Source organism: Maylandia zebra, linkage group LG3 (assembly GCF_041146795.1).
Source record: "Maylandia zebra isolate NMK-2024a linkage group LG3, Mzebra_GT3a, whole genome shotgun sequence".
Taxonomy (NCBI): domain Eukaryota; kingdom Metazoa; phylum Chordata; class Actinopteri; order Cichliformes; family Cichlidae; genus Maylandia; species Maylandia zebra.
In genome coordinates this window covers 53034532-53061189 of record NC_135169.1, presented here as the reverse complement: position 1 = coordinate 53061189, position 26658 = coordinate 53034532, and the positions used below count along the sequence as shown (strand labels likewise).

Below are 26658 nucleotides of genomic sequence, written 5' to 3'. Positions count from 1 at the left end.
AAGGCTTAATGTTGAATTTTGTAGATAATAAAGGGGGCAGGTCTATAAACAATATTTGATTTGTACCTTTTGAAAAAGCCAACAAATTCCTTTCATTATTGATTTTAACATTCCTGCTTTTTTAATTTTTAATTCAAATAATTGTGGTAGGGCAAAATGATGAACTCGAGCTTTCTGGGTGGATATGATATCAATTAGAATAGAATAGATTAGAATAATCATTTAATTGTCCCACAAGGGGAAATGTGCTTGTATCAGCAGCACAAAAAACCCCACATATACAAACAGAACAGGACACAGAACAGAAACACAATTGTTACATATTTACATCATGGACAATAGTTACCAAAGCAGAGTACAGTACAGTTGTTAAAATTTGAGTACAGATTGGGTGCAAACAGAGCAGGATACTGAAAAATGTTTAAATAGTTAGGAATATTTAGAATAATTACAAAACTGCAGATTGTGTATCGTACTTGTGCATTAAAAAGTAGACATGTAACTCCCAATAAGTGGGTGTATATATAAACTGAGAAAAGTAATGTACATAGGTGTAGATCAGCAGGTGGTTCTCCTGAAACCAGTGGACTCAGTACAGACCTGTGGTGATGACAACTATGGCAGAGTTGTCAGAGAACTTCTGTTGGTGGCAGCGTGGGGAGGTGATGGAGAAGTCTGCAGTCTAGGAGGTGAAGAGGAACAGATTCAGCACAGTTCCCTGTGAGGCCGCCGTACTGTAGACAGTGTATCAGAGACACAGCCCTGTGTCATCACATACTGTGGGCGTTCTGTGAGGTAGTCCAGTATCTTGTGGGGGATGTTGGCTTGCTCGGTGGTAGGCAGAACAGCAGAAGCGCCGAGGGCTAACAGCTTCTGGCTAACAACAGATCCCTGCTGTAAAGAATGCGAGGTTGGATCTCCACGCGCTCTCCGGACACAGATGCCGTGACAAATGCAATAACAAAAACGATTGTCCATAAAATTCCGAGCTCCATTGTGGGAGATCAGTCCACAAAAGAAAAGCTCGGTCCACAGTCCACAATAGAAAAACAAAAACAAGGTTCACAAGAACAACAAAGAAACAAATATTAAAGGGAAAAAAGGACTCTGTCAGGCTGGAGCTGCTGATACTGGCTGCCAGCTCGGAGCGGCGCCTGAAGCTTTTTTCACAGGCAGTGAATTAAAACAGACATTCACATGTGCATATTCAAAGAAACGGGAAAAAAATAAAGAACGTTAAAGTTGTGGAAAAAATAACATTGAAAATTAATTGAATATCAATTAATAAATACTTAAAAAACTGCCCCGTGTTAGAGAGTGACTTATGATAAGTTATTGCTTGGTTTAACTTTACTACTAACAGCTTTATGGTTCTTGTCTGATCAAAACTCAAGTCAGCTGTGTCACTAAAAAGTCATGATAAACAGAAACACATATCACTGAATGTGACCGTCATGAACTTTTCAAGGCATTCTTATCAACACTCTGATAACCACAGGTTCAAACAGATGTTTGACCAAATTAATCTAAAATCTATACAAACAATTGAAGCATCCGTTGGAATTGTGAACATATCCTTGTTTGCCATGTTTATGTTCACAGGCTATTTTATAAATTTATACATATACATATATATATTTATACATGGGAAGTGAGAAACAAAATATGTTCTCTGATTTGTTGGAGTTTTTTGCACATACCGTGTGGCAAGGATAAACAACATATTCAAATGCCACATTGAAATTTTCAAAAGCTTCTTTTTTCAATTAGTTTACAGTTTCCTAATTTGATGATGAATATGGTACCAAACTAAGGAATACTGTTGAAATGAAGTTCACATTGTGATATACTTTAGGTATGGAGAGTCACACAGCTGAACAATAAATGTGCATATTTAAAGAAACAGGGATAAAATAAAGAACATTGTTGTGGAATAAATTATATTGAAAAATAATCAATGTTAGAGAGTGACTTATGATCAGATAATATTTGGGTTAACTTTACCTCTTACAGCTTTTCACATAGTACTGTGACCAGGATGAAAGTCATCATGAAGTAGCTGTAAACAGTAGAATCATTAACATGAATATTATGGTTCTACTCTGACTCATGTCAGCTGTGTGACCTCATAAAATGATAAACAGAAACACATAGCACTGGATGAGACCTTCATGAACTTTTCAAACAGACTTAATGGGTCAAACTATATGTCTGACCCATTATCTATATATATTAGAGCAGCGGTCCCCAACCTTTTTTGCGCCACGGACCGGTTTATGCCCGACAATATTTTCACGGACCGGCCTTTAAGGTGTCGCGAATAAATACAACAAAATAAAACTAGTACCGGTACCGAAAAAAAGAAGATTTATTCATAACACACGTGAAAAGACCAAGGAAAACCGAGTTAATGATAAAACGATAACAAAATAACGCTGAAAACCAATAAAAATCCTGAAAACGATACATTTCACACCTGAGCCTCAACTCTCGCAGCCCGGTACCAAACGACTCACGGACCGGTACCAGTCCAAGGCCCGGGGGTTGGGGACCGCTGTATTAGAGCAGTCTAAGCACAGATGTGGAAAACCACTGTTACACCTATTCTATACTCATGTACTTACTGACACCCCATACTAAGACAATATTCATACAAACACACTTTGAGCTTTCTTTACTTATCCTCTTAAACACTTTCTTTTTTTGAGATTGTGTAATCTCTATAAAGAATATGTGTAATGGTTCAATAGATTCTGATTTAAATGTCCATAGTAATCAAATGATCATTATTGTGCAGCCTACAATTCAAGATTTAGAGCTGTGTGTTTGTATGAATTCAGGTTGCTATACTTATAGACTAAAATTACAGTAATCCACTATTTACCCAAACAAGTTACGTTGTTTGGGTAAATAGTAGGGGTGCAACGATACACAAAATTCACGGTTCGGTTCGATACTTTGGTGTCACGGTTCGATATTTTTTCGATACAAAAAAAAATGTTCATGCCTTTTTAATTTGTCATTTATTAAATTTTCACGGCACATTCCGCACCACATCTCTGTGCGTTCATCATTTGTTTGAAGCCAGCTCACCTCCTGCAACTACTTTTCCGAGAATACGTGCTTCTTTTGTGGTTCGGACTCCTGACATTTCTTTGGAGGTGGAGGAACATCACAGTAATTGCTTAAAGGAGCTTCTTCGACATCTTTAAGAGTTTTAAACAAATGTCTGTCCTCCTCCTGAAAATCTTATGTACGCAAACACGCGTTGCAACTTCTTATCTTGTGCGCGTTTTTTATTTTGACAGCGAATGCGCACCTGCGGACCACTTATGTGCAGCCCTGGTTATATAGCTTGTCATATTGCAGCCACAGAAATTCTTTTGTCCATGAAACCATAAAGCTGCACTTTCTTTTTGCCTTATAGTCTGATTTGTCATAACTTTTGTTTTGCGGTAAGCTTTTCTTTGGCTGTCCCTTCTTCACCCTGACCTGTCTTATTTGGCTCAGCAGAACTGAAATATATATCCTGCTGCTTTTACACACGCACTCACATAACGCTCAGCGATGCTCTGCGCGATCAACCTCTCACATGTTTAAGCTTGCTGCGGGAGATTTCACTTGTCATGTTTGCATAGTAAGCTAACGATTGATAAGACGATGTCAGAGGAATTGGTGCGCAAATTATCATCACTCACCAATCAGTACGGTCGCTCTCTATACACAGTTCGCGCGATTGCAAAGTGAAAGCAAAAAACAAGCGCAAATTCAAACGCGATTTCAATATGTCACATATTGACAGTGGCTCACCGATGCCAATGACATAATTACCCAGCTACATTTCCGAAAGAATGCAAAAGCATTGACATATATTTTTCCTTCCTACGATAGCCCGACGGGCAGGGCAGAGATAGATTTTGGTAGCCCGACTGGAAAAATCGCTAGCCCCGGGACGTCGGGCTAGCGATTTTGCGAGCCCTGTATCTGATTGAGGAATCACTCATCTTTGGAAAAGAGAGTTTATTACAGAGAAATGGCTCTTTCCAAAATAAAAGCTATACTATACGCTTCTTCTGGGCTATATTCTCAGCAGCATATTAAACATATCAGGTCCCCATAAGGAGAATCATGTGCTAACGGCTGTCTAAATGACTCGGGTAAAGTTTGTAGCATGCGTGCTTGTTGTTTTTGTCTGCTTCCACTTGTCTTTGCACTAGGATGATGTCGGCATAAATGTGCAGTAGTGATGGGTCGTTCGCGAACGAAATGGCTCTTAGAGACGGCTCTTTGACGTGAACAATGCGAGCCGGCTCCTTATCGCGAGCCGTCATGTGGGTTTTTTTTTTTTTTCTTTCTCTCACCCTTTCTCTCTCTCTCTCACCCTCTCTCTCTCTCGCAGTTTTTTCCGCTTCACTCTGCACGCAGCCTTGTGCTTTACGCTGGGCAGAGGGGGGAGGGGCGGTAGTTACACTCAGTAGCACAGGAACAGAGCCAGAGGGAGAGAGAGAAAGAGAGCCAGGGACAACAACGTCACATTAGAAAGGTATAGTAATCATCCACAACTATTTTCGGTTGCAGATGATAAAGGATTCAGAAAGTTTATTCATGCGGGCCCATATGACAGAGAATATGCATGTTCTTTTTGTTTTCATATTATAATTTATATTTAATTGTGTTGTGGATTGCAGCGTTTTGTGTTGTTTTCACTTTAAATTTGTAAAAGGAAAAAGCTGAAAATTTAAATAGTTAAAAGTTGAAATGTGAATAGTTGATTTTTGTATTATATGATTTATTTATTACATTTTATGTGGAGTGAATAAATAAAAGTATATTTACGGTGGCCCCTAGAGACAAATCACATACAAACTTCAAATCACGTACGAACTCTGAAGCATGTACAAACTCCAAAACACGTAAAAACACGTACAAACTCCAAAACACGTAAAAACATGTACAAACTCCGAAGCACGTAAAAACTCAGAAGCACATAAAAACTCAGAAGCACATAAAAACTCAAAACACGTACAAAAGACAACAGAAGTGCTCCAGGATGCTGGGCGCAGTGTTGAGCTTTTGTTATCTTGTGGCTACACAAGCCAGCAAGTACCAACGACCGGATTTGGTGTGTGGTAGTAACAGGTAAATGAACATTTTTTTAAATTATTTGAATATATATGAGTGCCTGTGTATAAATACACAAACAATACACATATGCTTTCAATTGTGTAATTTAAGTGATCTAGTAGCTCTGCTTTGGAAGTTCAGTTCATGCTAGAAATGTGTTTTGGAGTTTGTACGTGATTTGTCTCTAGGGGCCACCGCATATATTTATATATAAACATATATAAATAAAACCACTTTTTTTTACGTTAGTAATTCCTTTTGTGCATAATTTTTTCTTATTGTTAATAATAAATTAATTAAAGCAACAAAACAACCTGAAGAGCCGGTTCGGAGCCGAAAGAGCCGGCTCTTTTTATTGAGCCGAACCGAAAGAGCCGGATCTCTAAAAAGAGCTGGAAATCCCATCACTAATGTGCAGTCATATTCAATGTGTTCCCACTGGTGCTGTCAGCGTAAATCTCGTTGAAATGACGTTAACGCCAGAACACGGCAAATCTCCGTTAACGAGCTACCCCGGATCGCCCCGTGCCTGGGGCTGGACGGCCAACACGTTAACGAGCTAACTGCACTAACACACTAGCTCCCACCCATGTAATTGAGCATTGCGTGGCACATCCGACATACTGTTTTCCTTTAGTCCATGACGCGCTTACCTTCAGGGTCATACGTCACATGAAAACCAAAATAGTTCCAAACGCCAGATCTGAATGAGGGTGGGGGAGGTTCAATTTGCCATGTTGCAAGGAGAGCTTAACTTCTGTCTCGCTAGCTTGCCCTGCGCTCAGTGAATCTGCGTTCGACTACTCCGCCTAGGCTCCACTGTCGAGCGCAGATCCACTGAGCGCTCAACACAGACAGCATCGTCAGAAGGAAAGTTGATAAAATAAATTAAAAATTTTGTATTGTTCGATACATATGCGTACCGAACCGAAAGCACTGTATCGAACGGTTCAATATCGATACGAGTATCGTTGCACCCCTAGTAAATAGATTGGGGTTTTTCTACAACATAATTATTCAACAATCAAAAATACAAAACAATATATGTGCACATTAATCCAAAGTTCAGTTTTATATGTCCGATATTGTTTGTAAAATCTGGTGACACAAACAGAGTCAAAAATTCATTGTTGGTCTGACATGTGGCTCTGTTTACTTTTGAACAATGATGTGCTGCTAAAAAAATAATATGTTAATTAAAAATGTTTTTGTTTAGTAAAAGGACTGAAATCACAAGGAAACTATCACCTTAAAGCCTCATTTTTAATACCATCACAAACAGATCTTTTCCACGCAGTTAACAAAGCTCCAGCACATCCGATCACTGCATCTAAATCTAAAAGAAGACAAAAAACATATCAAATATAATTTACACAATGGAAGACTTTTGATTTAATAAATAAGCTCAAAATAAGTTGAATTTTGAATATTGAATATTTGAGGGAAAAATCTGATGCTACCACAAGAATGCAAAGTCACACTGGAAACGATGACAGGCTTGCAGCCCTCTGTCTTCCTGGAGTGAGGTGCCTAATCAGTAGCAGTGAGGTGACAGAAGTTGGTGTCTGTAAGAGTGGCCAAACACTGATACTCTGTCCACTTGTGTAGAGTCTAACGGTGTGTTCACACCAAACGCGATAGAGGCAGCAGAGCGTCAGGCTTACATGTAAAGTCAATGGAAAGGCGCGATGACCCGCGATTGCGGCTCCCGCGAAAATTCGGAAGCAGATTTGCGTCGCCAAAACGCCTGAAACGCGCGTGAGTGTAGCGCGTTTCAGGCGTTTGACTCGCGAAAAAAACCACGCGCGTGAGTTTATGTGTTGCATTTTGTGCATACACGCGTTTCGCGTCCCCCGCTCGAGTTGGAAAAATCTGAACTCCAGCGTCAAATCGCGCCGCGACAACCAATCAGGAGCCTGGTGACGTGGCTGTTACCTAGTTCAAAGGGGCAGATCCAGCCAAAGCCCTTTATTCTTCAATAGAAGGAAGGCTAATCAATGCCGTAGCAAACAACCCGGAGCCGTACGACACCAGCTGCTTTCTGGACCGAGACAGGAATATAAAGGACCGAGCTTGGAGGAAGATATGTGAAGGGCAACCTGGTAAGTTCATTCATTTCTCTTAAGTTTTCTCTAAAGTTTTCACTGACCCGGGGAAGCCGCACAAAAGCTAGCAAGCCACCGCTATTTTCCCACTGACGTACAAATACCGTTCTGCTTTTAGGCATGTTGTCATTTAAGAATATATTTTATTGTTTATTAATAAACAGCTCACAGTGGTCCCGCTGTTCATCTGTCACTGCCTCTTTTTTTTTTTCTTTTTTTTGCACCGGACAGCATTGCATTCTGCAGCCTGATTGACAAATCTGCTCCGTGTCGTGTCTCCTGCGCTTGCCAAATTTATCATGTTTGGTTTTGATAACCATCACGTCCAATAGAAAAAACAGCACAAAAACACCCATAACTATGAGCCTCATTCGGAAATAGACACCTGCACCGTGAGGGAAAAAGGCGCACGAAAGTGGCGCGCAGATGAAGACAAACCGCGGCATATTAATACTTTTACGTTTTGCAATCTACAAAGGTTTGTGAAGGAAATTGTTTCCAGGGCCTACTCCGTGGATCGGCTTCCTCCGAGGCGTGGACGTCTATCAGCAGAGAATGTCCCTTAGTCTGTAACACAGTCAAATATATTCTCAAGTAATATTCAAGCATGCCATTCAGCGTGTTAGTACGAGCAGCTTGGGAGAACAAGAAAACAGAGACTGCTTTAGATTGTCTTCCCAAAGTGACTCAACTTTATTCACAAGTACAACAGTTTATATAGAGGGTAAAATTCATGAGACAGCAGATTTATCAGTTTAAACCAGTACAGACCAAGATAAGGGAGCGTCTTCCTGCCCTTGGGTGAAGAAGCACCCTTTGTGTAGTTTATTAGTTCAGCTACAATTGTGATTATCTCAGCGACATATTTTCAAGGCACAAAACGAAGAGTTCTTACATTAGTGAAATCTGAAACAAATCATTTGGCCTTCAACAGGCGTCTAAAAGATTAAGAAACTAATGTAGCTGAGGGAGTGATCTCTGTGGTATTTCAACCTTGTACCAGCCTGTGATTCTCACACATCAATTCTTGGGTCAAAGAGAAAAATAACTAAAACAAAGGGGCCTTATTGAATGACAGAGTTTTCCTGTATAATGTCACTATAAAACAATATCCAGTAAATGCTACCATGGTACTAAAATACCTAACAGTTTGCACTTTGAGAATCAATTGTGAGAACTGTGACCAATGTTCATGTGTATGTGTGGAAAACAGTGTATAAAGTGCGTGGCCAGGGGCTAGTTATTCTGAGAACCCCTGCTGCAATAAATGAGGGACCACTGTCTACTCTATGATTATTATATTCAACCTGTTAACATTTAATACTGTATTGATAGAACCAACTGATTCTGCAGCAGAGCATCCCCTGTTGATTCTCCTGGCTCCCCAGTCCCTGAGCTCCTGCTGCTGCACCCACAGGTATGTACAGCAAGCACTGATACCTTTTTAGTCGGTGGGATTGCCTTGTGATCACCTTTACTAAATATCTACAACCAATCTGATTATATCCTGTTTTTGGTTTGTTTGTTTTTTTCAATGTTGAAATTAAAATCTAGTAGCAGCCTTCTCATTTCTTTGTGTTTTGTGCTGTTTTACAGGCCCACAGGGGAGGACGGCTCCGAGGCAGATGAGGGACGTGTCCCAGGACGGTCCATCGGTGGTGGAGCTGGAGCCACACCAGTCTCCAATGGAGCATTTCCTCCTCAGCCTGGTTCCTGCTCTGGAGAGCAGCTGGTCCTTTTTATTCCTGTCTCTCTGTAAATTCTTATATTTTATATATTCATGTTTAATGTTTTTCTGTTTGAGAATTTTAATATTATTTCAAATAAATTTTTATAATGACTAATGTCTCAGTTCTACTACACAGCAAATGTTGGCACACGACTTGACACATGTAGAATTTATTTCATATTATACTAATGACAAAATATACTGATACAGTGGGATGCAAAAGTTTGGGGAACCTTGTTAATAGACATCATTTTCCTGTATAAATCGTTGGTTGTTACAATAAAAAATGTCAGTTAAATATTATACAGGAGACACACACAGTGATATTTGAGAAGTGAAAAGAAGTTTACTGGATTTACAAAAAGTGTGCAATAATTATTTAAACAAAATCAAGCAGGTGCATCAATTTGGGCACCACAAAAAAGAAATGAAATAAATATTTAGTGTATATCAATGTGTGTGTCTCCTATATGATATATGGGGTGCCTTTGTCTGGACGTGCTTCCCATCCAGAGCTGCACAGCACAGAGGAAAGTTCCAGCGCTCCTGGAATCCCTCTGTGATGGAGCGCCAGTCTCCAGGTGAAGGCACAGCCATGAAGTCGTCCACTAGACAGTCCCAGATGGACGTCGCTGCCTGGGGGGTGATCTGGCTCACCGTGGACACACAGACTCTGTAACTGAATGCTTGGTGCTGAAGGAGTCCCCGGTGACGAGGAACATGGACAAAATTGTTCAAAATCAGTATTATGTGTACTGCAGTTACAAAATACATTATTCAAATTCCAAAACACTTTTGTGATGTCAGATTTAAATCACAAAACTTAAATCTTACATAAAACATTTTGTAATTATAAGGATAATTACAAAATGTATATTAGATAATATCTAAAACAGTTGTGTTTTGTTTTAACTTTAACATATCATAATTTGATTGGTAGCAACTTTCACAACTACAGTGAGCCAATCACTCATAATTCCTAAACATGTCAATCAGGTAGGAATGAAGTGAGACATTAATAGAAATAAAGAGTTGTATGTTGACATGTAGCCCTTTCCTTGCTTAAATCATTAATATTTTTGAAAAATTAATCTGTGATAAGACAGCTTATCAAGATAGAACCATGTAACTAAAGATGAACCAAACTGTTCACAGTTTTATCTAACTCTGTTTTAATAAAGGCTGGTGACCCCTGTTATAGAGTCTGACAGCTGCAGGGATTATATACAAATATTCAACTATTCCAGAATTAAACCAGGTCTAAATAAAAAGGAGTGAGTATCACTACAAAGGTTAACTCAGTGGTCCTAATGCTACAGTTTGATATCAGCAAACACCGAGCGCATACATTGATGTGACACCACAGCCATGCTATCATTGCAAACACTGATAACAGCATAAATCGAATTAAATCGAGGCTTGATGAGAGCTTCTGAGTATCACTAGGAATATTATAAACAGTCGTCTCTGTCACGGTCCTGGGTCTTATGACCCAGTGTTTTGAGTTTTAGTTCATTTTGATGTTTTAGTTTATGTAGCCCTTCAGGTTCCTAAGTTCATTTGTTATCATGCTTAAGTGTTTCTAGTTCTTATTATTTCCCCCTCGTGTTTCCAACTATGGTAAATCTCCCCTGCTTTTCATGTGTTTCATGTCTGTGTCTTACATTGTGAAGTTTGGGTTGTCATGTCTACGTCTCATTATGTTTCCTGTTTTATTGTGAAGAGGTCTGGTGTTTCTGTGTTCAGTTTTACTCTTCCCCTGTGGCGTTGTTATGTTCATGTTGATCTACTGTGCCTTTCTGTTCCATGTTTCAGATCCCTATGTTCTGTCTCCCCCAGTCTGTTAAGTCCACATGTCTTGAGTTCCGTCAGTGTGTTTCCTGTTTTACTTTCACAGTCTGTTCTATGTTAATGTTTCTAGTTTTGCTTCCCTTGCCTCGTCCTGCTCAATTACTTTCCCACTGTGACGTCATTATGTTCATGTGTGCCAGCTGTTTCCTCATGTGTCTCCACTTCCCCTAATCACCTCCTGTGTATTTAAGTCCTCTGTTTTCAGTGTGTGTTTGTCAGGTCGTCTGTTGTTCACGCCATGTTCTCCATGCCATGTTTCTAGGTTTCATGTCCAGGTTTTTCCATGTTGTTTGTTTAGTCCTCCCAGTTTAGGTTAATGTTAGTTTTATTTCTGTTTAGTTTTCACCCATGCCCTATTATTTTGTACCCTTGTTTCTTGCCTTATTAAACGGCTTGTTTTGTTAATCCACACCACGTTTTGGTCTGCGCTTCAGTCCTTCCCTGCAACACATACGGTCTGCCCCAGCCAGACCGTGACAGTCTCTGTACCACAGTTTGCTTTCAGTAAACACCGACAGCATTCACTGTTAGCATAGCACATCCATGTTAGCAGTGTATAAATGGATGGTTTAGCATATTAGCACAGGTATCAATAAAGGACTACCGTATTAAACACTTTTACTAACCTCAGGCAGACGGACAGGCGCTCTGCAGGTGGGATTGAGCGCCTGTAATTGGTGTCTAGGCGGGCGATTCTGGGACCGACGCGGGACAGCAGGTCCTCAAACTGGCCGAGTGAATGACGGTGATAGCGCTGGAATCGGCCGTCATCCAGGCGCAGCTCCTGGAGCAAGTGGTGAAACTCACCAAACTGCTCACGCCTCTGGAGGACCTGATGGACCCAGGTACGGCAAGGATGTCCTTTACGCCGCTACTCTGCTCTCCACAGTAAATAGAGAAGGGAAACTCTCTCTTCAAGTGCTAGCTCGACACCTGCCATCTTGCAAAGATACCGGTCTTGCAAAACTTCCTCCCACATCCCTCCCACATTTCCGGTTCACGCGCGTTAAAATATGATATTTTGGGGCGCGATGGATTTTTCTTGGACACGCGTAGAGGTGCGAATGTGCACGCGTCAAGTTAGGGGCGTTTGGGGCTTTTTTCACGCGCCCATCGCGTTCGGTGTGAACACACCGTAAGAAGCTGGAATGCAGGCACACCGGACGAGCTTGTTCTAAAAAATACAGAAAAAAACCCAACATTTCATTAGTATTAAGGCATAAAAACTACAAACAAGTTATACAATGAGAAAAATTTAAAATACCTCATACGTGCTGCAGGCCAATAACCAGAATCAAGAGCAATCTCACACCACGTGAGTGTGAGATTGGTGAAGATAGACACAAGCTCAAGTGATGAGGTTTGAATGTCTCAGTTTGGAAACTGAAAAACTCAGAAGACAGCAATACCTGCACAGAGAGACAGAGTAGAAAAAAAAACATAGATTTTTCATCCATAATGTGAATTAAAAGTCATAAAGTGCCAACTAGTTTAATCATTTGAGTGTGGAATTATTTATGAAATAAACAGGATTTAAATTAATCAATTAATTAAATTAAAAGCTCTGACTTGTATTTTGTTTTTATCAAAGATAAAGAATCATACCTTTCTCTGCTCTGTAGATCACTGGACTCTGACAGGAAGTACAGTTTCCTCAGTATGAGTCATCATTGATGGTTTCAGAGGTGTCGACTGTGGCAGCATAGTGATGGTCTCTAGATAAGGCAGGAGGTCAGGTGATGTGATCTTCTCCATTGAAGACACACTGGTATGGCAGTTCATAAAACAGTAGTGTCTGTGTGGCATGTAGTTATCTGTGCAGTCCAGCACTGATGGATCAGGTTCAGATCGGCAGTTCATGAAGATGATGTTACGATGTTGTTGTTTCAGCTGAGGATGGTGATGTTTGAAGGTTTTCCCACAAAGGAAACAGGACTGTGTGTGCCCTGTCGGAAGAAAATAAACCTACAAAACATAAAGTGCTTTTAACACCACCCACCCTCCCCACCCACCCATCTCAGCCCCCAAGAGTCAATATAATGCTGGTATGGGGTGTCAGTTAGTAAATCTACTTAGTGCATCAGAAAGCATGGCCTACACCTAAAGCCCATGGTTTCTGACGTCTTTGCAGCTATTTCCAGCTGCTCAGAGAATTCTGACTTGGCCTTTATCCACCCAAACTCAAACCCACCCGGATAAAGGCCAAGTCAGAAAATTGATGCAGAAACTTTCCATTTACATCTAAATCAGTTTTTATAAAAATTCTTTTACCTGTAAAAAATATTTTTCTCCACTAAATGTATTAATACAGAAATCTCTGGTAGCCTAAGGATAGTTTAAAACTTTTTACATTTTTTTGTACCTGTAAAACATGATCAACAAAAACTCATTTACCGAAAAAACCTTTGATTCTACAAAATCTATTATAATCAAGCAAATATAATTGGCGGTATTTATTCATGTGACCCATAATATATACCTGCATTTATCTGGGATTTATTTGTTTGCTATTTAATATTTTGAAAGCCCTTTGACAGGAAGCTCTCATTTGTTGAGATATATACATCACAGTGAAATAAAGTATCAACAAAAAGAGAGGACAATTTACATCAATGAAAGAATGCATTTAAAAAAAGTAGATTTAGTAATTTAAAACATGAGTATAAAAAATAAATGTTGCTGCACATTTCAGATCAGAGGCATGATAACAGAAAGCAGATCTCCCGGCTCTGCATGAAGTACAGCCATGATTTGGTGAAATGATTAATAACATTGCAATAAGAAAGGGTCTTCTTACAGACAGAGTAGGGAAGACAATTTTTTCAATGAAAAATCTTTTTCATGCTCTACAATCAGCAAACTCTAACAAACATGATCTGTAATTGTTTCAAAACTCACCACACGACTTCATGATTGGCTCGAGGACAGGACACAAAACACAGGGTTGTGGTAACTGTAATATGGACACCTTAATGGAGACATTGCTGTGCCTGAGAAATAAAAATGAGGTCAAGCAGGGTGTTCTTGTCTGTAGTGGCAGAAGTGATCAGCTGTGAATACCCTCTAGACTGAAACTGCTCCAGAATCTATTTTCTTCCACTCTGTAACTGGTTTTCATTAAAATCTCCACACACAATTATTGGGTGACAGTCCATTATTTCAAGTGAATCTAAAAGACTTACCAGGTTTTGCATGAACGGTGTCAAACTGTAGTCAGGGGGTCTGTACACAACTGCAATGAGCGCAGGGAATGGAGCCTGAACCTTCAACACTAAAAACTCAAGATCAGTGACATTATGCAGATACTGTTTTACCTGAACCTGAAAATGATTCCTCAAATACACAACAACTCCACCACCACTTCTGCTGGCCATGTGAGGAAAGTTTGTGTAGGACACATGTCTGTTGCGTTTGAACATGGTGTAGCCGTCCAAATGAAGACTATCTGCAACAAAAGAGCCTTGGAGGTGAGACTCTGTGAGACACAAAACATCTGCTAAACACATTTCATGATGACTCTTGATGTCACTGATGTGAGATGGCAAACCCTCCGTATTGTGATGGATCAGTGTAAGAGTGTCAAGTCTGCTGGCTGTTTCTCTGACCTGAAGAAGAGGCAGCATTTCCTCAATGCTTGCTTGTCTCATGGTTTGGAGGGCTGCAGTTACCTCAGGATTGGCGATAGTCTTAAAGAACACGGGGATTATGACAATTTAACACAATGATCTGAGAAAAATATCTGTTTCTCTCACTTTCACTGTATTCTGATCAAATTTCCAACATTCTTTTAACATTTCAAAAGAAACCTGCAATTTGTCTTTCTTCCACTTCCACTCTGCTCTCCTACACTGACGCCTGACTGCTCGGGTGGATTCATTTAACCAGGGCTGTGGAACACGTTTTGGGCGCTTGGTTTTTAATGGGTTCACAGTGTTCAGGGTCTGAGTACAGGTTTCCTGGAACTGCAAAAGCAGCTCATCTGGGGTGGGCCCAATAAGTAATCTCAGGGTCGGTAAAGATTTTCTTTATAAAAGTGGAGCAGAAGAGAGCAGCGGTGGGGTGCAGCGCGAGCTTTGAACTCATGCGCAAGAGAAACAGGTTTGTGATGAGAGAACACTGAATCCCCAATTTCCAAATTAAAAACAGATAAACCATATGATAACACCAGGTCAAGAGTGACTGATGAACACTGAGAAAACCTCCAACCATCAAACCAATTTGAGCTTAAACAGAAACACATGAAAGGTAATCTTGTTTCTTACATTAATCACCAGAGGTTGTTGCATCAAAAGAGACGACGTCTGTCAAAGTCAGGGGTTAAAAGTGGGACGGTGTTTTTGTTTTGCTAACTCTCCACGACACTCTAAACTTCAGGCTGCTCACCTACAGTCAGCCTCCATTGCCCCTTGATGCCCACTCACACTAGTCAGCTTCTACGACAGTGGGTGGGGGTAACTGCAGAGCTACTCTAGTTTTGCATTTTCATTTTCTTCGTTTGTTTTTAATTTAGTTTAGTTTCACTTACGTTCTATTGTGAGTTTATGTATTTCAGTTTAGTTTAGAGAGCAAGAGAGTAATAATAACTAACTGAGGAAATAAAAGTAAAACCCTTCAAAGTGCTGCAGAGAAAGAAAAGATTTCACTCTTGTCAGTCACCTTAAATGATAAAAACTGGACTTCACCACTGCTCTAACTTGGCTGTCCAATTTAAAATCACTGTCCAACTTAAAACCAAGGTCAGTAATAAAAGGTTTAAGATAAACTTCCAGGGGTCCCAAACCAACAGAGGAGGACTCACAAGGACCACTAGTTCAAAACGCCAACATCTCTGTTTTCTTATCATTAGAATTTAAGAAGTTTAACCCTTTAAAGCCGATCGGACCGGGCACGCTCTGTTTTGCGTAACTATTTTTAAATCCCGGTAGCACTGCAACCACGTAAGCTAGCGCAAAAATTTTTTTTGCATATGAAACCGGAGGAGTTGTACTTACATCTTATGCCATCAGCTTGTCCTAGGTCACGGTTTCCTTCCACATATAGCTTTGCAAAAACTGCATAAAAACCACTTGCAGCAACACAAACATAATATTCCAGAAACACGCTTTGCCGATCTGATCAGCTGTTCATAACACTTCCTATGTTGGAATAGACGTCAGTGCGAACTTTCACATATCCGCCATACCTGCCCGAAACCGGAAGTGACGTCGTTTTCGCAGAAATGTAGTGTTTTGTTTTTTTTTACCATCAGGGCCTCATGAGCCTATCATTGTGTTTTTAAAAGTTATCTTTGACTTTATGACTTTCTGTGTCGTTTGTGGGATGCTTAGGACTCATATTGCACTGCTGGAAATAGTTTATTTTGATGCACATGCTGCTTTTTTGCAAATTTGCATTATAATATTTATTTTCATTTTTCGTGCAGTGTATAAAAATTGGTGTATTTCAAAAATAAAAGTATGAAGACACTCAAAATAAATTTCCTGTGGTGGGAATCTATTTTGTGCAACTTTTTTGTATTTACAGTTTTGAGGGATAAGCCTCTTAAATTTCTCTAACTAGAAATATATGTTAAAAAAACAAAAACGATTAAAAAATTTTTTTGTAGTTTATTGCACTTTTTTGCAATTTATATTACTATGCACTTAATGCATACATATTATTAAAATCTGGGTTATAATGGTTGTATTGATGTAAAGCAACTTGAAATGCTCCCAAAAATGGCTCCACAGCATGTAAAAATATAATATAAGCTCTGGCGGACTTGGTTCTATGGTAGGTCTTAAAGCAGGGGTGTCAAACTCAAATATACAGTGGGCCAAAATTCTAAACTGGAACAAAGTCGCGGGCTAACATTAATATTTATTGAAAAAAATCTTCCTCCAGATATAACAAGGAACCTTTTCTTACAGACTCAAATAAGTTTTGCTGAAAAAATGAATATGGAATAAGCAACGCTTAATACTGAACGATATATAACTTATATAAACATACATAACTTAATATTGCACACATGCAAAATTGAAATTCCAATTAAATAACATATCACTGGAATGCATTTCTTAAATAAAAATTGTATTTGCAGCCTCCTGATTTAAATTTAAGCAGTAAACTTTTTCCCTAGGCTAATAATAAATGTAAAATAAAATAACAATAATAAACCACTTAACTAATAAAAATATTATTAAACGTGAAACCATTCAAGCCCATGTCTGGGAGTAGCAAGACAAATTGCACAAAGAAAATGGTAATTATAGCTCAGTTTGCTACACACTGATCTACTCTGATGCGTCCAAGCCAGATACCTGGCATCTCTTCTTGGATGCTAGTTCCTCAATGTCTGGGCTCAGGCTCTGAGCTGAGGAAATCCTCAGGATCGAGTGAAGGTGTTCATCGGTCAGACGTCTCCTGTGAGATGTTTTGGCCATCTTCATTGAGGAGAATAGTTGCTCACATAGGTAAGTGCTGCCGAACATGGAGAGCATCTGAGCAGCGTGGGTGCGGAGCCCAGGCATTGTGTCAGGGATGAAATGTGGAGATTGTCAAGCGCCCACAGCATCATACTTTGATTTCAGTGTGTCACTACACTGGAGTTCAATCAGCTCCATTTGGAGGTTTGTTGGAGCTTTTGCCACGTCAACTGCAAAAGGATTACTGAGCAGTTCAAATCGACATTTCTGGGCGTCAAAGTCGGCAAACCGCCGGGTAAACTCAGTACTGAGTACACAGAGTGTTTCAGCAAACTGTACGCATGGAAACACAGCAGTAGAGATTTGCATGTTCATCGTTTGGCAGCAGGGAAAATGGCCCAGGTTTCCTTGTAGCATCTGATTCTGCCACAGGCACAATTTCGTTTTAAAAGCCCTCACTGCAGCGTACATATCTGTGATGATACGCCCCCGTCCCTGAAGCTGCACTCTTCAGCGCATCGAGATGGCTCGTGATATCACACATAAAGGCCAGCTCACACAGAAACTCTTCCTCCCTGAGCTCAGCTGTGTCTTGCCCTTTGCTTTCCAGAAACTGAAATATTTCCTCGCATAGCTCGAAACATCTGTTCAGTACTTTCCCTCGGCTTAACCACCTCACCTCCGTGTGATACGGCACGTCTCCGTATTCCAAACCACACTCCTCAAGAAAAGATTTGAATTGGCGGTGATTCAGACCTTTGGCTCTTATAAAGTTAACTACTCGTGTTACTGCGGTCATAACATGTTCCATCTTTAGGGCTTTGCCACAAAGTGATTCTTGATGTATGATGCAGTGATAAACAGTCAGCTCACCTGCACAGTTCTCCGCTCGCATCTTCTCCCGTACCCTGCCCACCAGTCCGCTCCTTTGACCACACATCGCTGGTGCACCATCTGTCGTTAACCCCACAAGTTTTTCCCATGGCAACTTCATTTCAGTTAGACATTTGGAAACCTCTTCAAGTATTTCCTTCTCTGTGCTTGTTCCATGCATTGATTTTAATCCTAAAAGTTCTTCCGTAACACAGAGAGTTGAGTCCACACCACGGATGAAGACTGAAAGCTGGGCAGTATCAGAGGCGTCGCTGCTCTCATCCACAGCGAGGGAGAATGCAACGAAACTGTTTCCCTTCTCCATCAGCTGGTTATTTAGATTGTTGGCAAGTTCACGTGTGCGATCAGCTACTGTGTTTCTGCTCAGGCTAACATTTGCCGGGCTGATTTTGCGATCTCTGCTGCCACAACAAAACTAGCCTTTACAGCAGCCTCACTTTGTGATATGGCTTTTTTTGAACATGGTCTGTTGTGAAACAAAACTTCTTTTCATCTCTTCTGCTTTCCGGCGCCTTTGAGTCATGTCCAGGTCCTTGTACTTCTCTTGGTGTTTCGTTTCATAGTGTCGTCTAATGTTGTACTCCTTGGTTAAAGCCACATGAGCTCCACATACAAGACAAACAGGTCTGTCTTTTACAAAAGTAAACAGATATTCTGTCTCCCACCTGTCCAGAAAGCTCCTGTTTTCGTTCTTTCTTTTTGCCATTTTGGGAGAGGTAGCGCGGCAGTATTCGCGCGGTTGCTATGACTACAGTCAACAGAGGAGAGGGCGTTAATGGTGTAAGAAACTACATTCCGGGTTTCTCTGAGGCGTGGGCTTTCATCATCAGAGTTCATCCTTTAACCTATAACAATTAAAATATTCTCAAGTATGATCAACGGTTAATTACGGCACCGGCCGGAGTACCGGGAGCAGTTTGGAAGAACAAAAAGACGCGGAGACTGTTCTAAATTGTCATCCCAAACTAACTCAAAGTTTATTCTTTGTGCAGCAGTTTTTATAGGCAGACAACAAGTTTCAGTTCAGACCCTGCCCACTGGGTGGGGTGGTGTCCTTCGACAGTTGGAATCCTTTGTTCAGCAAGGGCAATAAAGATGCACTCACAAGGCCTATAAATCTTATACAGAGGTCTCCTACATCCGTGAGTTCTGACACCACCCAGATGGTCTTCACATAAACATCTTCTGCAAGGGAGTGATAAGTAAAAGAGTGATTTGTTGGTGTTTTCCCTCCAACCTTAGTATCTACTTTCACACCATAGAATCTTCAGTTGACACAGCAAGAGGAGATGACGTTCAAACAAAGGGCATTGCAGAAACAGGGTCCTTTGTATAATATCATCAAAAACAATACTCAGCAAATGCTACCATGGTATCAAAATATCACAACAAATGGGTCCTGTCCTGGCTGACGCGCCAACAGAGCATTCTGGGAGTTGTAGTATTAGCAGTACATGCGCTGTATAAGACCGGCGGGCCAGCTCTAATAGTAATTTGGTATGGCCTCGCGGGCCAAATGTAATTAGGCTGCGGGCCAAATTTGGCCCGCGGGCCAGAGTTTGACACCTATGTCTTAAAGGGTTAAAGCCAACCAAGCTTTAATGTTATTTAGACATGTCAAGAGAGGTTTTATGGAGATGCCATCCTTCTGCTTTAGTGGCAAATACATTTAACAGTCATCAGTGGAACAATGAAAAGAGATCCCATGCCTTTTAAGGATGAAACCCAAAGGCAATATATACAGTAAAAAGAGCCCTAAACTTGACCCCTGTGGGACGCCACATGACAGAGAAGCAGAAGATGATTTGGATCCGAGAAGCTGACAGAGAAAGTTCTGTTTGCCAAATAAGACTAAACCAATTAAGTTCAGGGCCACCAATAACCACTACATCCTTTAATCAAGATAATAGGATGTTGTTGCCTACTGTGTCAAAAGCAGCAGTCAGGTCAAGCAAGACCAGAACAGCGTGGGTACCAGAATAAAGACCTTTAAGAATGCAGATTCTGTGCTATAAAGGGTTTTAAATCCTGATTGAAAAACCTCAAGGATGCCATTACATCTATAAAATATTTCAGTTGACACAAAACATTTTTCTCTAACACTTGGAAAGAAAATGCAGCTTGGAAATCGGTCTATAATTAGCTAAAACTGTGTGATCAAGGCCAGGTTTCTTAAGCAGTGGCTGCCCTACTGCATGTTTGAAAATTGCAGGAACCACACCAGAGGACAGACTGCTGTTAATAATGTCAAGGACAGACTGCCCTATACTAGGAAAGATTTCTTTTAAAAATCGTGGAGGGAAAGGATCCTGGGGGGAACCTGCGGGGTTAATATGACACCCCCCAGGGCAGCTGTGGCTACAACCGTAGCTTGCCTCCACCAGTGTGTGAATGCCAGAGTGAATGAATAGTGGCATTGTAAAGTGCTTTGGGTGCCTTGAAAAGCGCTATATAAATCCAATCCATTATTATTATTAAAATCAGCAGTGCAAGGGACAGAGACAGAGGGGTCAGAGTCAGGAGCTGTGATAAGAGGCCTGGTGGTGCCGACCTTTTCAATAAAAGATGATCATCATGTCTGGCAATTATACCTCAGCAGAGACTTTGTTTGGTGAATGACACAGGTCAGAAATAATAGAAACAAACTTCAGAGTGACAGACGAGCAACCACGCACACCAGCGCCATCTTGTTACCAGTCAGGTGTGAAGAACAGTTGGACCAAAGGTTCATTCAAGACTTTTTATGTGAAGGGAAGGAGTTTAAACTGGATTCTGGATTTATCAGAAAATCAGTTCAGTTTGGTCTGTTTCAGGATGGCTGAGTGGTCTAAGGTGCTGTGTTTAGTGCTCACTCTCCCCTGGAGGTGTGGGTTTGAATCCCACTTTTAGCAGTTTCTGCTTCATTGTCTTTCTCGGTGTTCACATCTCCTCATTCCTGAAATGGTCTGCTCACATTCACGTCCAGTCCAAAAAGGCTAGGCAAGCGCCTGTACTGTCTCCGACAACTCAGGAAATTAGCAGGTTTTTCCAGTGGTCCTCAGAACTTTCTATTCAGGCGCTGTGGAGAGCATCCTCACACAGAACATCACTTCCTGGTGTGGGAATAACTGTGTCCAGGATTGAAAAGCAGAGTGAGTTTGAATTGAATTCTCTTATTTAATCTAAAATAAAACTCTGTGTTATCTTGTTAACATGAATAACAAATAATTACCTTAGAAAAACTTTTTGGAGAATTCAAATGGTAAACAATAAGAACAAGGCCAATGACATCCTTCATATCAGCTCTGTTAGCTGTCCCTGTATGAGGGACTATGGGAACATGTGTGCAGCTGCAGAGAGTCTTTCAAATGGAGCCTAAACAACATGTGGCAGCTGAGAGGCTCTATAGACAACACGTGGGCTCGTCCAGGATTTGAACCCGGGACCTCTCACAGCCAAAGCGAGAATCTGATGCCACACAAATTATTTGTGCCACTCCAAAAATAATTTCTGTCCACTATGAGATGAAGGAGAACAACAGCCTGATACCTGCAGGCCTGACAGCAGCAGATGTATCACTGCTGTAACACCTGTAACATTCAGCAGTCGTCTCATTGTTCTGACACACACAACAAACGTATTGACTACACTACACACTAACTACACAAGATTTGTGCTAAACGTGGCAAATCTCTCACATCTCAAACACGCCGTCACTCCTAAAACTTCCCCCTCCCTAAACAACTGTTGCAATATCATTTTTACCTATGAAGCGCCTTGAGGCGACTTTTGTTGTGATTTGGCGCTATATAAATAAAGTTGACTTGAATTGAATTTTTTGATTGGTTGACATGGTACATCTTTCGACCAATAGGAAAGGGTGGGGTTTTTGTTTTTTTTGCTCACAGGCTTTCGAGCGTTTTCCTTATAAAACGCCGTTTTTACCGTTTCTCCCCGCAGTAAATATAAACAACGATAGTATTCAGGAAGAAAACCAATTCAGGTTGGATTTTTTTGTGCGCAACACAGATGTACTGTGCGCAGAGACCGTGCCTGCAGTGCGCAATTGCTCACGCCTGCAGCTTAGAGGGAACATTGGTCAGGCGTCAGTGTAGGAGAGCAGAGTGGAAGTGGAAGGAAGACAAATTGCAGGTTTCTTTTGAAATGTTAAAAGAATGTTGGAAATTTGATCAGAATACAGTGAAAGTGAGAGAAACAGATATTTTTCTCAGATCATTGTGTTAAATTGTCATAATCCCCGTGTTCTCTTTAACATTATCAGCTCTACTCTAAAAAACCCTGAAAGCCTCTGCTGACACATGTAATCAGTTCCTTTCTTTCTTTGTAAACAAGGTCGAGTCTGTCAGGTCAGCAATAGTTCTTCCTACAGATGACCCATCAGTGTTTATTCCATGACTGTAAACATGTTTCCATTTGTCACTTCAGTCTTTACTCTGAAATACAGGAAATGACATCATGGCTCCAAATCCTTGTCGTTCAAACAATTCTTTATTTAACTTTTTTTTAACTTTATTTAAGAACTTTAATAAAATACATTCAATAAAAACTTGAACAACAGGAAACTGATTTTTCATCCAACCACTGAAAAAAAAGGTAACCACTGAACACAAACACTACAGAAGAACAATTTATAAAGATTAAAATGGAACTACAGGAACATTTTGATTCATAGCCTCATTAGATCTTTAAGGAGAGCCGATCTGAACTCTGTGGAGCCTGATCTCCAGGGTTTTAAGTTGGACTCTGAAACCAGAAGAGGATGTTTCTCTCTCTTCAGATTCGCTGTCGTCCTGTGATGGGAACGATTTCAGCCCTGCGTGATCGCGCTGATGTTTGCACAGAGCAGATAATGAAGTGAATGTTTTGGCACATTGGTAACAGTGAAACAGTTTATTAGTAACGTGGGATTGTTTGTGTGCAGAGTATGAACTGAGATTACTGAAGCTCTTGTCACACTGCTCACAGCTGTAGTTTCCTTCCATGTGTGTACGTTCATGCTCATTACAATTACTTGAATGTGAGAAGCTTTTGTCACAGTGTCTGCACTTGTATGGTTTCTCTCCTGTGTGGACTCGTTCGTGTGTTTTAAGGTCACCTGCAGTGGTGAAGGATGACCCACACTGATCACAGAGATGCTTTTTGACCCCACTGTGAAAGAGTTCATGTCGTTTTAAGTCACCTGACGTGGGGAAGCTTCTCCCACATTCTTTGCCGTATTTCAGTTTGTCGGCAGTGTGTTTACGTTGATGTATTTTTAGGCCGGCTTGCTGACTGAAAGTCTAAAATACTTAGTCATTTGTTTAATTGTAATTTAGCATTGTAATTTAGCATTATATAACTCACATATAAAACTATCAATTGTAATTTTAAATGGTTTAAAAGCATGTAGAAGAGCATATTTAGGCAAGTACATTTCTCCTTTTGTTATCAAGAAGCACAGACAAAAAGGAAAAAAAACTGAATCATTGGTCATTGGTCCCCACCAATGCCAAAACGAAATCTACGCCCACTGTCTCTTCCACTGCCGTTTCACTCCAAACGTAACAAATGTCCAACTCAGACACTGTTCTCAATTTGCATTCACACACAGTGAAGTTGCAGCTTGTTGGAAACGCATCTCCATCCATCCAGTCATGATGATGGTGTTTTCTCCTTGCTGATGCCTTTTGCACATACTGCTGTTGCTGCTGGACCCCTCGCTGCTCAGGATAATGCTGTTGTCTCTTGACCTGCCATGTTGTTGCTTTTGGATCTGCATTTCGCGACAGTCAAGTGGAGGGTGCGTCTGTCCTCTCAGTAAGTGAGTGAGACAGTAGACAGTGGTGAGGAGGGCTGTGCGAAAGCAAAAACACATAAATATGCCTGACACCCGTAAACGAAGCAGCATCTGGCTGCAGTTTAAAGACTTTTTTGTCTGTCTTGGTCTTGGTCTTGTCTCGACTTCGTCTCATCTTGGTCTTGGTCTCGTCTCGACTTGTTCTTAGTCTTGTCTTGGTCTCGATACCCTCTGGTCCTGGTCTTGGTTTAGGCGGTCTTGACTGCAAGTCTAGTTGCACCAGTGGTGCCATGAGCAGTATCTATCTGCTGCTCATCAGCTGCTATGCCGTGGTTATTGTCACAATGTGGTGTATTTGGATCACTCAATCCTAAGTGGATATGATCCAGGATTGGATGTTTTGTATAAAATGTGAAAGGAACAATTGTTCCTTTCCCCTTTGCTGTGTACTCTGCTGATGCTGTTTTCAAAACCTACCACACTCATGTACAGTATCAGTGTCACACTGAGATATTTCAAAGATAATAATAATACATTTTATTTGAAAGCGCCTTTCAAAACACTCAAGGTCACTGTACACATTAGAATAAAAAGCAAGATGAAAGCAAGCAGTTCACACAATCGTAAAAGCATAAGACATAAACTAATAAAAGAGCAGAGTGGGAGGTTATGTGGGATAAGCTATTTTGAACAAGTGAGTTTTGAGTTGGGACTTAAAGAGAGAGAAGGAAGAGATGTTTCTTAAATCAGGAGGTCGGGAATTCCAGAGTCGTGGAGCAGAGCAGCTGAAAGCCCTGCTCCCCATGGTGGCAAGACGGGGGGAGGGGACAGAGAGTGAAAGGGAAGAAGTAGATCTGAGACAACGAGATGGGGCGGTGATCTTAACCAGATCAGAGAGATATGGAGGGGAGAGATGATGAATAGCCTTAAATGTGTGCAAGAGTATTTTGAAATTGATGCCATATTTGACCGGGAGCCAGTGAAGCTGCTGCAGGACAGGAGTGATGTGGTGGATAGAAGGGGTCCTGGTGATGATACGGGCAGCAGAGTTCTGGACGCGTTGGAGCTTGTGGATGGATTTTTGAGTATAAAAATAAGCTGAATAAATACAAATAAAGGGAAAGAGCTGTCCAAACCTCTGTCTCTGACCATCTGTGTTAACACTTGAAATCGGAAACATGTAAATGTAACAAACATGTTCAAACATAAGAAATCAGGAAGGGGCAAAAAAAGCATTTTGCTAAAAAAAGATTTAGAGCAGAAGTTTTTAAAATGAAGATATATTGCATTTATTTACAATTAAAAACACACAGAGCAGAAAGTGTGTTACTGTTTTACATCCACAGACACACAAGAAAAGACGCAGGCAACATGAGGTCAAGTTATGGCAATTTTATTTTTGTATGTCAGTACATGTATTCAGAATAGAGTTTTTAAAAAACAAACAAACGTCCCAAGTAAAGTTTGGGGGGATTTTTGTGAAAGAAAGGTTGAGAGAGGGGGAAGGAGGAAGATGCTGCTGGGTCAGTTCTTTCTCAGCAGTCTGCTCCAGAATCCCCTCCTGTCCTCAGCTTGCTTTTCTTTTGCCTTCAGCTCTTTTAAGGTTTTGTTGAGCTGCTCCTCGGCATCTTTAAATGTTTCTTTCAGCTGCTGTTTGGCCAGTTTCCCTTTGTGTTTGAGGAGCTCTTTAGCTTCCTTTTTGTGCTTTTGTATTTCTTTAAGTTCATCTTTGCAGTCTTTCTTGGTCACCGTCGTTTCTTTCTTGAATACCTTCAACTCAATTTTCCCTTCTGCAAGTTCCTCTTGCACTTTCATCAGTTCCTTCTTCATGTTTTGAGTGTAACTCTTTGTATCTTCCATTTCTTTCTTTGCTTCCTGTATTTTAATTTTCTCTTCCTCCAACAATTTTTGAGCTTCCAACAATTCTTTCTTCATATTTTCAATCTCATTTTCTGCCTCGTCTTTACATTTTTTCTCCTCTTCAAGTTGTTGCTTCACATGCAGTAATTCCTTCCTTAGTGTTTCAGCTTCAGCCATTACATTTGCAGCTTCTTGTGTTTCCAACTGCATTTTCCTTTTTTCCTCTTCAAAAGCTTCCTGCACCTCCTGTAATTCCTGCATCACATTTCCTGCCTCCTTCTTTGCAGTTTGATATTTATTTTTGGCTTCTTGTGCTGTGCTTTTCTCTTCCTCCAATGCTTTTTGAGCTTCCAACAGTTCTTTCTTTATGTTTTCATTCTCGTTTTCTGCCTGTTGTTTTCTCATCTTCTCTCCTTTAAGTTTGAGACCCACATCCAGTAATTCCTGCAATACTACTTCAGTTTCAAACTTTGAATTTTTAGCTTCTCCTCTTGATTTTTCTGCCTCTTCTTTTAATTTGACATTTTCAGCCTGTATCATTTGAAATTTAAAATGAATCAGCTGTACTGTATTGTGAGGTGAAGCACTCGCCGATCCTCTTCTCGATCTCCCTTGATTCATTTTGGCCTTTTAAACAAAGGAACCAACGTTTTGTAGAGGAGTGAAGTGAAGTTTTCGATGTTTCTTCGTCAGCTGTCGTTTGTCCTGCACAGAGATGCTGCTGTAGATGTGTCTCTAGCTGTGTCTGGATACAATGAAACATGCTGGAACTAAGTGCTAAGTCAAGTGCTTGACTTTGAGAGAAGCAACCTGTCGCTGAATAGGCTCCTCTGATTATTTACGAGCACGTGCAGAGGATGCCCAGCATTTTCCATAATGTCCATCAGTTTCTTTAATGTCCTTTTCTCTGCC

The 26658-nt window shown here is 40.6% G+C and overlaps 1 protein-coding gene and 1 long non-coding RNA gene across 2 annotated transcripts in view; both read right to left on the bottom strand.

Annotated features, from left to right (window-relative positions):
- Positions 1-26658, bottom strand: part of LOC143416584 (NACHT, LRR and PYD domains-containing protein 12-like) — a 294773-nt gene that overhangs the window by 90950 nt on the left and 177165 nt on the right. The gene's annotated exons all lie outside the window — the stretch shown is intronic.
- On the bottom strand, positions 11319-12602 carry LOC143416589 (uncharacterized). The gene is made up of 3 exons (XR_013096982.1): positions 12415-12602; positions 12074-12218; positions 11319-11983 (listed from the first exon to the last, which is right to left on the bottom strand). It is a non-coding gene; the product is annotated as an uncharacterized LOC143416589 (long non-coding RNA).